Below are 14,060 nucleotides of genomic sequence, written 5' to 3' on the forward strand. Positions count from 1 at the left end.
TTCTTGGATTGGAAGAATCAATATTGTGAAAATGACTATACTACCCATAGCAATCTACAGATTCAATGCAATCCCTATCAAATTACCAATAGCATTTTTTACAGAACTAGAACAAAAAATCTTAAAATTTATGGAGACACAAAAGACCCTGAATAGCCAAAGCGGTCTTGAGGGAAAAAAAAAAGGACCTGGAGGAATCAGACTCCTTGACTTCAGACTATACTGTAAAGCTGCAGTAATCAAGACAATAGGGTACTGGCACAAAAACAGAAGCATAGATCAATGGAACAAGATAGAAAGCCCAGAGATAAATTCACGAACCTATGCTCAACTAATCTATGACAAAGGAGGGAAGGTACACAATTGAGAAAAGATAGTCTCTTCAATAAGTGGTGTTGGGAAAACTGGACAGCTACATGTACAAGAATGAAATTAGAACACTCCCTAACAGCATACACAAAAATAAACTCAAAATGGATTAAAGACCTAAATGTAAGACTGGACACTATAAAACTCTTAGAGGAAAACATAGGACGAATGCTCTTTGACATAAATCACAGCAAGATCTTTGATCCTCCTCCTAGAGTAATGGAAATAAAAACAAAAATAAACAAATGGGACCTAATGAAACTTCAAAGCTTTTGCACAGCAAAGGAAACCACAAACAAGACGGAAAGACAACCCTCAGAATCGGAGAAAATATTTGCAAACGAATCAACGGACAAAGGATTAATCTCCAAAATACATAAACAGCCCATGCAGCTCAACAGTAAAAAAACAAACAACCCAATCCAAAAATGGACAGAAGACCTAAATAGACATTTCTCCAAAGAAGACATACAGATGGCCAAGAAGCACATGAAAAGCTGCCCAACGTCACCAATTATTAGAGAAATGCAAATCAAAACTACAATGAGGTATCAGCTCACACCAGTTAGAATGGGCATCATCAGAAAATCTACAAATAACAAATGCTGGAGAGGGTGTGGAGAAAAGGGAACCCTCTTGCACTGTTGGTGGGAATGTAAATTGATACAGCCACTATGGAGAACAGTATGGAGGTTCCTCAAAGAACTAAAAATAGAATTACCGTATGACCCAGCCATCCCACTACTGGGCATATACCCTGAGAAAATCATAATTCAAAAAGACACATGCAACCCAATGTTCATTGCAGCACTATTTACAATAGCCAGGTCATGGAAGCAACCTAAATGCCCATCAACAGATGAAAGGATAAAGAAGATGTGGTATACATATATACAATGGAATATTACTCAGCCATAAAAAGGAATGAAATTGGGTCATTTATTGAGACGTGGATGGATCTAGAGACTGTCATACAGAGTGAAGTAAGTCAGAAAGAGAAAAACAATTATCGTATATTAACACATGTATGTGGAACCTAGAAAAATGGTGCAGATGAACCGGTTGCAGGGCAGAAATTGAGACACAGATGTAGAGAACAAACCTATGGACACCAAGGGGGGAAAGCAGCGGGGGGTGTTGGGGGGGGCGGTGTCATGAATTGGGAGATTGGGATTGACATGTATACAGTGGTGTGTATAAAATTGATGACTAATAAGGACCTGCTGTATAAAAAAATAAATAAAATAAAATTCAAAAAAGAAAAAAAAAAAAAAAGAGACCCAGAGAGCTCCTTCCCCCTTTTGCCATGTAAGGACACAGCAGGAATATGGCCATCTATGAGACAGATACCAAATCTACCAGAGCCTTGATCTTGGACTTCTCAGCCTCCAGAACTGTGAGAAAAAAGTTTCTGTTGTTTATAAGCCACCCAATCTACCAAACAGACTAACCCATGTTTTTATACGCATAATGATATTTATCATGGACTTACTTTTAGTATGTTTTTTGATTGTCTCAGAATTCATTCAATGGAATTAAAACATTTGAACACCTCACATGTAATATTAACAGTACATCAAACATTACAATTATTAACAAATCCATACCATGTCAGTACTAAGGCACTTGATTTGCATAGAGATAGACAGAACAAAATTGTTTTATTTGTATGAAGCACCTTACTTAGAACTGGAATTCAGTCTCTTATTACCACCATCCATCCATGCTCGAGACTCAGCCTGTGTGGACGCCATCTTGTTTTGGGGGTGCGGCGGAGATAAAAAACAGCCCACTGAGTGAGGATCAGTGCTTCACTGGGCAGTATACAGTCTCTAGGAGAGGATACACACCTTTTTTTTAGAAGTTTGCTCTCTTCAATTATATGATTGCAAAACACTGAGCCCCAGCTCACATGGTCTTGGAGAATCTCGGATAAACGACTTCACATTCTTTACTCTCAACCTGACCAACAACTGTGTAATTCTAAATTCCCATGAGGCCGTGGGTTTGACTTTCTTGGACACTGCCCACGGTCTGGAACTAGGTGGTTTCTTTATTTGATAAGTTCCCTGGCTAAAGTTTCAACGAGACTGGAATTATTCTCAGGGAAATGCTATCTCTTTATCTTAAGAAAGGTTTTTTTGGACCAAATTTTCAGTGTTCTGGTTGATCCGAAGTATTAGGAGTGTTTGTTGTCAGAGAGTCTCGTCCCTTATTGGTGGAAAATAAAAACAGTCTATTTGAACCATGAGAAGGATCACAGGATGTTCCATTCCAAAACCCCTTCATTTTTTTCAGATGGGAAAATGGAGGCCCAGAGAGGTTAATTGAAGTCATGGTTGCTGTGCACTTGGGGCAGGAACGGGATCCTTGGTCTAGAGAATGAAACATGGTTCCTTAAACATCCTTTCCTGGTTATAAATTACTCTTTAAGTCCCTGATTGTGTGCAGAGTCTGTGAACTTGGCTGAGCGTTACTGTTCACAAGTGTATCTTTTTACTTAAGGATTAGAAAATGTGTGCTGACTTAGCACAGGTGAGCTTTGATCTTGCCCAAGGTCAATGTTGAAAACTGCATCTTTTATGAAAGAGGAACAGGAAAATCCAGTATGAGATTTCACATACATATTTATTCTCCTGATAAGCTTCATGTTTCCTAATGCTCTAGCTTTCACTTCCCCTGCAAATGATTTGATTGTATGTACCTCTCCATCACAATTTTGGTTTCTCTGAAATGGGATAAGTAGTGGTCTAAGTCTCAGTCTGTCTCACTCAGTCATTCTCCCTCAGTCATTAGATATTTGACTCTAGTCTATATTATCTATTCAGTTCTTAACATATAAATTTTTGTAGGTTACTTTTTTTTTCCTAAGTTTTACCTCTAAATATAAGCTAAGCTACTAAAAGAAAACAGGCTTAGCCCAGTGTCTTTTACATCATTAATGCTAAATAACATTCCTGAAGCTACTTGAAAACCCAAATTTTATAGGGTGAGCTACTTAAAAGTGATGATGGGAAGGCGTGAATTTAGTGTTTGGCAAAGATGAATTTCCACAGAATTGCATGGAGCCAAGTGTTCCTACAGTTGCACAAGTTCATCTTTCTGGGGATTTCTGTGCACAGATTAAACCTCTACAAACATTTTTGTCATCCCTTTCTTGGTTCCTTTTCTCCTAGGACCAATTGTTTGAATTACCAGGTGCTTGACCATCTTCTTGTAGGGGTTAGTTTGAAAATTTCGAGCTATTCCCCTGTTCTTCATAATGAACGTGTGTGTTCTCAAAAGAAATGACCGTGAATTGGCCAGTGTTTTGTGGACAATGTCCGCCAAAACTCTTGTATATTTACTGACAGATAATGGACTGTAATGGGGGTGGGAAACACTGCCCTTGGCTTGATTCCATCCCATCTATATGATATTATTGCTTGGCCACTAATTCTGTGGCCAGAGAATTTTTTCTTTGTGGATATGCCTTTAAGACAGATAACAAAAAAGGCTTAAAGCCACCAGGCAATTCCAGAAGGAGGGTAATTTCTTTGTTGGGCTTGTGTTGACATCTCTGTTCTCAAGGTTAATTACACATTTGGTTAATTGGTTTAATTAGTTAATTGGTTTGCTGAGTCTGCCTCCCTGGTGAGAATTACAAGACCCAGGGAAATGCCAATTCATGCATAGATACGCCCTTTCATGGCTTGTGGCTTATAAGCAAGGCACACACACTGCTTACTTAAAGAGTTTGTTTTGGGGGAATCTACTTCTTGTTCTCTGAAACAGGTTTTCTTTTTCTTTAGGATACTAGTAGAGAAAAATGCCAGTTTACTGCCAATTCCAGAAAAGTCTGCTCTTCTTCAGCAAAGAAGGAGGTGGGAATGACAGGTCCCAGGAACAGGAGTTATGGTTGTGGGGAACAGCTGTTGGCTGGGAGGTGATGAATATCAGCCTGAGATTTGGAGACATCCTCTCCCCTCGGGCGGAAAAGACCAGAAAAAGAAAAGGGATTCAGTGTATCAATCCTGAACGCTAACATTTTCTGAGTAATCAATGAAAATTAATTCTTTCTAGATTGCTGGTGGAATCAAAGGAAACAGAGATATAGTTTTTTTTTTTTTGGCCTTGCCATGAGGCATGTGGGGTCCTAGTCGCCCAACCAGGGATCGAACCCACACCCCCTGCAGTGGAAGCACGGAGTCTTAACCACTGGATTGCCAGGGAAGTCCCAGAAACATAGTTTTTAACCATAGATGTGGTTTACAGTTATAGACTGTCTAATCATTTCTAATCCTTCCTATTTTCAATTTGCCTAAAATCGTATTTTTCCCAAGATGATGTTATGGATGTTGAACAGATCATTAGCAGATATTGTCTGGCATCCTAGGGGATCAAAGCTTGGAGAAGAAATGCTTGGTAAATTGATGAATTGCCCTTTTTCCTTGATGAATTGCACTCACAGTGGAGTGAGTTGAGGGCTGGTTTAGCCATGCATATTCACTCACATGGTTCTGAGATATCTGGAAAGAATGTGGCTAAAGATTTTAAAGCTGGTCTAGATTCCTTTAACTAGAGAATGGAGCATAATTATCCATTTTAGGAATGGTGCAGTTTTGTCCTAACCATCTCTAGTTGTTGGGTTTCTCATTTCAATCTGCGGCATTAACAAATTATAACCTCCCGTGTCAGACTCACCTCAGAATCTTCTTTCCTTTCCTCACAATTAGAGAGCTTTTTGGAATCCTTAATCAAACATTTCTTTGAGCAAGCTTAATTGCATCTCATTCCAGCTTTATTGACCAGTGTGGCTAATTGATCTTTTTTTCTTCCATTATATTGCTTTACGTGTTTTAAAGGCAATTATTGCTCTTTTCATTTCATTTTCTCTGAATTTCCAAATATTCCTTTCAAAATTATAATTATTTTAAAAAAATCATAGAAGTCATATAACAGTAGTACTATTTGGCCTTTGTTTTTCCTTCTGAATCAGCCTTTCTATTGTTCCCTAAAAATCATACTTCGAGTGACATTTTTCTTCAGATTTGAGGTTTGAGAACCAAGCATGAGCCCAGCATCCCCTAACCAGAGCAGACGTCTGTGGCAGAAGTTCTCCTGCTTTGTGCCATGTGGGGAACTCTTGTTCATACATCCCATTGTCAGAGGCCATTTCCTCTTTTTTTTTTTTAGGGAGGCTGGGGGGAGAAAGGCGGGTGGTAACACTGTCTCATTGATGACTCATGTTCCTGTGTCTATGAGCATTGGGTGAATGCCGGGTGGAACTCTCCAGAACAGTGTTTTCAGGGTGGGGAGCCTCACTTAATGGGTCTGATTCCTTCTGATTTTTTATGCCTTTCGGCCAAATTCTGGCTAGGTGTTCACATAGCATCATACCCTTAGAGAGGAAACGGGAAATGAGAACAGAACTCCTTTAGGCCAGACTTGGGGCAAAAAACAAAAAAGGAAGAAAAAAAGAAAACAACAGCAGCAACCAAAAAATCCCAGAGGGAAAAGAGGGTGATTGAAGTCAGAGAAAGAAATGAGAGGCGTAGAAACAGCCTTGAGAAAAAGACGAAAAGCATAGAATTGCATTTAAAAAATTAGCCTTGTTCTTTCTGGTTATTCCTGCCTTTGTGTAGATGGAAAGGAGACAGTTTGGTCTCCAGCTCTAAAACGTTCTAGCTGTGGATCTGTGGGCCCAGACGTGTTCTGGGTGAAAGAGGTTTTAATCATCTGCTGACTGTTCCTGGCACCTTGGCAAAGGCTAGCTCAGTCAGCCCTGTGCATTAGGGTGGGCTCTTCGGAGGAGGAGGGGGAAGGAGAGAGGGAGGAGAGAGCAGCCCCAGAGAAGGATGAGGTGATTCTGCTGAGAGGCTCCCTCCAGGGAAGCCAGCAGCCTGGTGAGTCAGCAAAGTCCAGCCATAGGTCCGAGGAGAGTGGTCACAGACAGAAGGAGGTGATGAGGGGATGCATGAGCTCCCTGGGGCCACAGGAAAGATGCAGGTATATGCCTCAGTTTCCTGGGGGCTGCACTTTATTTAATAAAACAGCTAGATGAGCAAGGCTTTCATGAGAATTAGCCAGTAGTCCCATGCTGTATTTTTACCCTCTAAAATGATTAACTTGAGGTGTAACTATTGTTAGTTGTAACCTAATCACCTCTTCTGATGAGAAGATTTTTTTCTTTCTTTTATCGGATATTGATGGAAGCTGTTAGTGTCAGCTATAAACTAACATTAAATATTTGCCTTGGAGGCCAGTAAAGTCAGAGATAAGACCGAAACTGGGATCACACATGCCCCCGGTTTCGCCATCTGCAAAATGATAAAGGTGAGCTTAATCCAAACTGGCTGCCAGGCCGCTTGTAGCACCTTCAGATTTTCTTATCTTACAGAGGACGTGCCCAGTCCTCTGCTCAGTGCTGGAGATACCACTTCGGCTACTATGTCTGCCAGCAATAGAAATGATACAAACCATCGCTTACCTAGGTTTGCTATGCGCCAAACGCTGTTCTAAGTAACACCTAGCACACACACATTCAGTCATTTATCCTCCAAACTATGAGAAATGTTGTGTTCTATTTTCACATTTTACAAATAAGGAGAAAGACACAGAAAAGTTAAAACTGGGGGGAGGGGTAAATTAGGAACTTGAGATTAACATATACATACTACTATATATAAAATAGATAAGCAACAAGGACCTACTGTATAGCGCAGGGAACTATATTTAATATCTTGTAATAACCTATAATGGAAAAGAATCTAAAGAAGAACATGTATATATTCAGTTATCCATATACTTATATACATGTCCATATATAACTGATTCACTTTGCTGTACACCTGAAACTTACACAACATTGTAAATTAACTATACTTCAATTTAAAAAAAGGTTAAAAAAGAAGAAAGAAAAGTTACAATTGCCCCTTTGAGGCGGCAGGGTAGGAACACCGGGTTGGGGGGATGACTACCAGACAGAGTCATATCCTGCCTTCAGAAAGCTGGCAGTCTAGTAAGGGCAGGGGCCACTAAACCCTCGATTGCAATGAGGTGCTATTGCCGGAGCAAATAAACACACAGCAGAGGCAACCAGCTGAATGTGAAGGTCAGGCAAGGCTGCCCAGGAAAAGTGTTACATGAGACGCGTCTGATGGCGGGGGGTGGGGGAGGGGTGGCCGGCAGAGTGCAGGGTAAGCAGCCAGCTGAGAACAGATGTTGGAAGTCTAAGGATGAAAGGAGCTGAATGTGGATGGGATGTTAGGAGCGAGCTGGGGGCGTGGTTTGAGGCTGAAGGCAGCAGCTGCATTGGGGAAGGCCCTTGAGTTGAATTTAAGAGTGGACTTTATCCCTCTCATGAAAGCAGCCCATCATAGGACGTGGCTATTGTGGGAGAATTGGATGCGGCTTCGATTAGAGGCTGAGATCTGAGAAGAAACTCTTTAGTAAAAGGGGTTAGGACTGGGGCAATGGCCGTGAGACTGGAGAGAAGATGGGTTTGGAAGCTGATGAAGAGGTAGTGCTGAGAGACTTAGTGGTTGACTGGAAGTCAAGGATTCAGGCCTGGGCAGCTGGGTCACTGGAGGTGCCACGGGCTAGGGGGAGAGAACAGGTCAGACCCTCTCTTCCCCTCCCCCGTAGCCCTTTCATGTCCTGTGTGGACATGAAAGCCCAACGGTGGGCTTCTGGAATAAACAGCGAGGCCTGGGAAGACCCGGGAAGACCTGCTGCCTTGCCCAGGCCCTCTTTGCATGGGGGTGCTGCCCCCCAGCTGCATAATTGCTTGAGAGGCCACCTGTGTGACCCTCTCCACAAAATGCTCTTGACTCACAGAAACCATCTTGCCTGGAGGTGCCTGGGCAGATACCCCAAGACCCCTGCCCATCAGACACACACTGTGGGCTGCCTAGTGAACTGACAGATGTGGTGATAGGAGGACCAGCCTCCTTACTTCAAGGTGGGACAATGCTATCGTTTGATGGATGGTGCCGGGACCCCCTCACACCAGGGACCAGGCTGAGACTAGGCTTTCCTGAGACCACATCCTGTCTCCCCTCCTCTGTCTTCCTCATCTCCCATTCTCTTTCTCTCTCTCTCTGTTATGGACTTACGTGTGTCCTCTCAAAATTCATATGTTGAAACCCTAACCCCCAGTACCTCAAAGTGGGACTGTATTTGGAGAGGGCCTTTCAAGAGGTAATGAAGTTAATGAGGCCATTAGAGTGAGCTCTAATTCAATATGACTGATGTCCTCATAAGAGGAGGAGACTGGGACACCCACGGGTCACCAGGGATGTGCATGAACAGAGGGACCACCATGAGAAAAGCAGCATGAGGGCAGTCATTGAAAGCAAGGGGAGAGGCCTCAGGAGAAACCAAGCCCGCCAACACCTTGTTTTTAATTTTTTTTTTTTTTTTTTTTTTTTTTGCGGTACGCGGGCCTCTCACTGTTGTGGCCTTTCCCGTTGTGGAGCACAGGCTCCAGACGCGCAGGCTCGGTGGCCACGGCCCACGGGCCCAGCCACTCTGCGGCATGCGGGATCCTCCCGGACCGGGGCACGAACCCGTGTCCCCTGAATCGGCAGGTGGACTCTCAACCACTGTGCCACCAAGGAAGCCCTAAAATTTTAATTTTATTGGAGTACAGTTGATTTACAATGTTGTGTTAGTTTCAGGTGTACAGCAAAGTGATTCAGTTATACATATACCTATATTCATTGTTTTTCAGACTCTTTTCTCATATAGCGTATCACAGAAGACTGAGTAGAGTTCCCTGTGTTATATAGTAGGTCCTTGTTGGTTATCTACTTTATATGTAGTAGTGCTTGTATGTTCATCCCAAGCTCCTAAATTATCCCTCCTCCCCCATGTTTCCCCTTTGGTAACCGTAAGTTTGTTTTTGAAGTCTGTGGGTCTGTTTTTGTTTTGTAAATAAGTTCATTTATATCATTTAAAAAAATTAGATTCCACATATGAGTGCTATCATATTATATTTGTCTTTCTCTGTCTGACCCAATACACCTTGATCTTGGACTTCCAGCCTCCAGAAATGTGTGAAAGTAAACATCTATTGTGTAAGCCACTGTGGTGCTTTGTTATAGCAGCTCTAGGAAATGAATACAATCCCTTACCTGTTCTTCCTGAAGAGCAGTCCCTCAATAAACCCCAAGCACTGGGACCCTGGTCTCAGGCTTGGCTTCTAGGGGACGTGACTCAGGACACCAAAGTGCTAAGGAAAATATGTTGGGTTGTATGCTAAATGTGTCAGCCCTTTGTTGATTATTTTATTAACTTGTTAGAGGACAGCGAATACCCAGGAAACAGAAAGGCTGACTAAGGGCTCCCAAGGTCTGTCTGTTCTGGAGCTTGTCCAGGCTTTAGAGGAGGAGGATCCCCGAGTTTCATCTAAGACTAGAGTCTCTCTCTTTTTCTCAGTTGCTCGGTCTTCCATGTCTTAAAAAAGTGTGAGGAAAAGTAAGTCTCACTGTATAGGTAAATTTGTTTCTGGTTAAATGGGAAAGAAATGATTGAAACCAATTTCAGTCTGTTAGAAGGTAAACATCTTTTAAAATTTCTCGACACCAAATGCTTGTCTTTACCCTCTGGCTTTACGCTCTGGCTGTGTACATAGGAGAGACATAAAGGGACAAAGAGAGTTAGAAAATGATCTGGGATCAAATTCTGATTCAGCCAGTGTGGGATTTTGAACCCTTTACTACACCCAGCCTCAGGTTGTTTTCTCGTTCTTGTTCAAAAAAACAAGCAAACAAACAGAACAAGAGGAGTCCAAACCTGTCTAAGTCCCTTCTGCCTCTAGCGTTCTAATGACGCTGACAATGAATCTGGGGTATTTGGGATGAAGGCGTTGTTCCAGACGCCTGGTCACCCATGAGAAGAGTCGCTCCTCTCTGAGTCTGCATGTGCAGTCACAACCCACCCTTCATTTTCATTTGTGAACTTCAACTCTTTTCACATTTCTGTCCTCAATTCCCCTGGCTACTTCTGCGTGTCAAATAAACCTCTCCAAATAGACTTGGAGTCTGGTTCGGCAGCATTTATTGAAAACCCATTATGTCCTGTTTACTTCTGCTGCAATCAGAGCCTGCACACCTCTGATACCCACTAATGGGAAAGTTTTGGTCCAAGAGGAGTGGATTGTTCTGGTTCTGTCCCGTCCCACGATATCAAACATTCATCTGTGGAACACGTCCGAAAGCTTTTGTCCCCTAGTAGCTACGTGGTTAACCTTGACAGAGAGAAAAAGAGAGGGAGGGAGGGAGGGAGGGAGAGGGAGAGAGCTGGGGGAGGTGGGTGTTGATTTTATTAGCTTTTGGGACGCTTGATGCTGTGTTTCTGAGGGACTGTCAAAATCCCCAAAGTGTGCCTTCTAGGGTGCAGTTTATTTTCTTAAGCCTCTGCTGACAGGGAACTGACCAAGAGACCCGGGAGGTGCCTGAAACATGCAGGAATGAAGGGTGTTTTTGCTTTTGTCCAGCAGAACGGGTTCCTCGTGCATCTCCAAAAACTGTCCACTGACCCCCACTCAAAGCGGCTTGAGGTGTGACTCAAGAAAACTTATCAAAATGGGGCTTCCCTGGTGGCACAGTGGTTAAGAATCCGCCTGCCAATGTGGGGGACACGGATTTGAGCCCTGGTCCGGGAAGATCCCACACGCTGTGGAGGAACTAAGCCCATGCGCCACAACTACTGAGCCTGCGCTCTAGAGCCTGCGAGCCACAACTACTGAGCCCACACATCATAACTACTGAGCCCACGTGCTGCAACTACTGAAGCCCACACGCCTAGAGCCCGCGCTCCGCAACAAGAGAAGCCACCACAATGAGAAGCCCGCGCGCAGCAACGAAGACCCATCGCAGCCAAAAATAAAATAAATAAATAAATATCTTTTAAAAAAAGTGCATGAGATGCGCTCATTTTTTTTCAATGCACGATGACAATGGAGAAAGAAATTGTAGATTTTTTTACTTTATTATTTTATTTGATTATTATTTTTTTATCTTTTGGTCGCACCGCATGGCATGTGGGATCTTCGTTCCCTGACCAGGGATGGAAACTGCGGCCCCGGCACTGTAAGTGCAGTCTTAACCACTGGACCGCCAGGGAAGTTCCCAATGGCACATTTTTTTTAAAAGCAGAGTCTTGCCAGAGACCAGTGACTCCTAAAAGGTAAACTCCTTGAGGATAACATCCGTCCTCATTTATTTTTGTATTGTCACAGTATCGAACCTTACTTGGCACATTGGGCCGTGAATAAATAAATAAAGCGATGAGTAACAAATATGATCCCGAGGCTCAAAATCTGGTTCCTGCTCCAGTCGACAGAGCAGTTTTAATCCTGCATCTTGAAACTGGCAGCAGGTTAAGGCGACATGATATCACCTCCTAAAACAGCTCTGTGTGAAGCTCTGTCCTCTGCGACCTTGGTTCATTTTTCATATCATGTACTGCCTTCACAAGTGATTCTGTACATTCCATGGTAGGGCATTTATTGCTTGTCTCCCCTACTAACATGTGAGCCCCAGACGGCACAAACCCTGTGCATCTTAATTGTAAGTGATCCTGCTGTCTAGGTAGTCTCAGGCTCATATAGTTGGATGGGAATAAATTTTTGTTGAATGAATGAATGTATAAGTGAATGCATGGACACAGAAGGTGTGCAAGTATCACCTGATTAAATATATATTCATTGAGAAAGTAATCTGTGCACTGTATTGTTTGAGACCCTATAAAAGGGACAGAATTTATAAGCTTCTTTTTTTTTTTTTTTTTTTGCGGTACGCGGGCCTCTCACCATTGTGGCCTCTCCCATTGCGGAGCACAGGCTCTGGACGCGCAGGCTCAGCGGCCATGGCTCACGGGCCCAGCCGCTCCGCGGCATGTGGGATCTTCCCAGACCGGGGCACGAACCCGTGTCGCCTGCATTGGCAGGCGGACTCTCAACCACTGCGTCACCAGGGAAGCCCCAGAATTTATAAGCTTCTTGGAAAGAAGAAACAAACACCAACAGCCCCTCTGACCTCCACTCTCCCACCTCATGAACTTGCATCCCTGATTCCACGGTCAGTAGGACTCGCCATCTACTCCTGCAGCCATGGATGTTCCTCTAGCATTGAACGTGGATTCCCACTTAAGTTTCCACATGTATGAAGCTCTAAAAAATGTCAGGTGAATCCCTGGCGACATAAATCACAACAGTGGTTGCCTCCTTGGTTCGGCAGGGGGGTTGGAATTGACTAGAAAGGAGCATGAGGGAACTTCTGGGGTGTTGAAACTTTTTTAAACTTGCTTGGGGTGGTGGTTTACCTGTGTGTATGAGATTGTCAGAAAGACCCCGTTGAACCATGAAGATGTGTGCATTTCATGATATTTAAATTATGTCTCAATTCATTAATTAGTGGACAATGCTTGAGATGAGATGATATTTAGAGGATGATTTCTACCCAAGCACACGTGCTCCCTGTCAGATCTTAATCTGTCCCTGACCAGATCCCTGTGCCCTGTGGTCTCCCCACAATCCCAGCGCTGGGGCATGGGGCAGGTATGTGTGTGTTGGGGGGAGTTCTTAGAATCTGTTAAAACATCTTAGGTTGGTTCGCATCACCAAAGTGGGCAGCATAAATGTTGTTTATCCAAAAAGTTAGGTTTGGCCCTTGCCTGAACTTAAGGACTTTAGTCACTCAGGAAACAGGCCCAGATGAATCAAGCGATTTTTCCTAAAATCATACAATCAACCACCGGGAACTGGGTTTGAAACTCAGAACAGCTCCCTCACCCCACCCTAAATCTGAGCCAGTTTTCTTTCCATCGTAGTGTGTGGAGCAGGAAAGTCGTTTCCTCGGTCCCACCTACGTTCTGATCCTTGATCTATCATGTTATTACCTCTATGAACTCAAGCCTCAGTTTGCACATCTATAAAATGGAGACACAGTATTTACCTGGGGTCAGGACTGAATGAGATAACACCTATCAACACCGGGTGCTGAATAACTGCTGAGCCCTCGTGCCTCCGAGCCTATTCATCACTGACTCTCCGTATTTCCTCTGCAAACTCATGCCCTGGGTATGTTTATTCACAAGGTTATGATATAGTGAAGCAGTTCTTTAAATAAATATTTTTCTTCATGAGAATTAATAAGCCTAACTGTTTAAGTAGAGCTTAAAAAATTCCCTAAGCCTCTTTTCCCCCATCCCCAGCAAACTCTTGATCCAATAAGAAAATAAATCTCATAAACATGATAAACTATGGCCTACTGCAAAGAAACCAGATACTTTTTTTTTAAAGAAAATATGTGAAAAGGCAAAAACACTTGAATTTCTAGTAGACTTTCTATCATCTTTGGCAAACCCTGTCACTTTTCTGTGCCCATTTAAGAACCCCTCGAGATAAAAATGGCTGTTTCTGTTGCAACGTTGAGACCCCCTAGGAAGAGGTAATTATTATTTCTCTATCTAAATACCTTGTAGGAAAATTTTGAGGTGCTGCAGCAGACCATCCTGTGGTCCCTCGGCTGACCTTGAGGACGTTTCAGTACTGAGAGTCTGTTATCTGAAGGGGCCAAAAGGGACCTCTGCTGCTTGGACAGTGATGCATTTATCTTGCCTTGTCCCATCGTCAGCCTCTTCTTGTCACTGCGTACCAGTTATGTCCCCTTTTCCTCCCCATTGAGTCCAACCTTGGCAACAGC

This window comes from Mesoplodon bidens (assembly GCF_964165515.1).
Source record: "Mesoplodon bidens genome assembly, chromosome: 4".
Classification (NCBI taxonomy): domain Eukaryota; kingdom Metazoa; phylum Chordata; class Mammalia; order Artiodactyla; family Ziphiidae; genus Mesoplodon; species Mesoplodon bidens.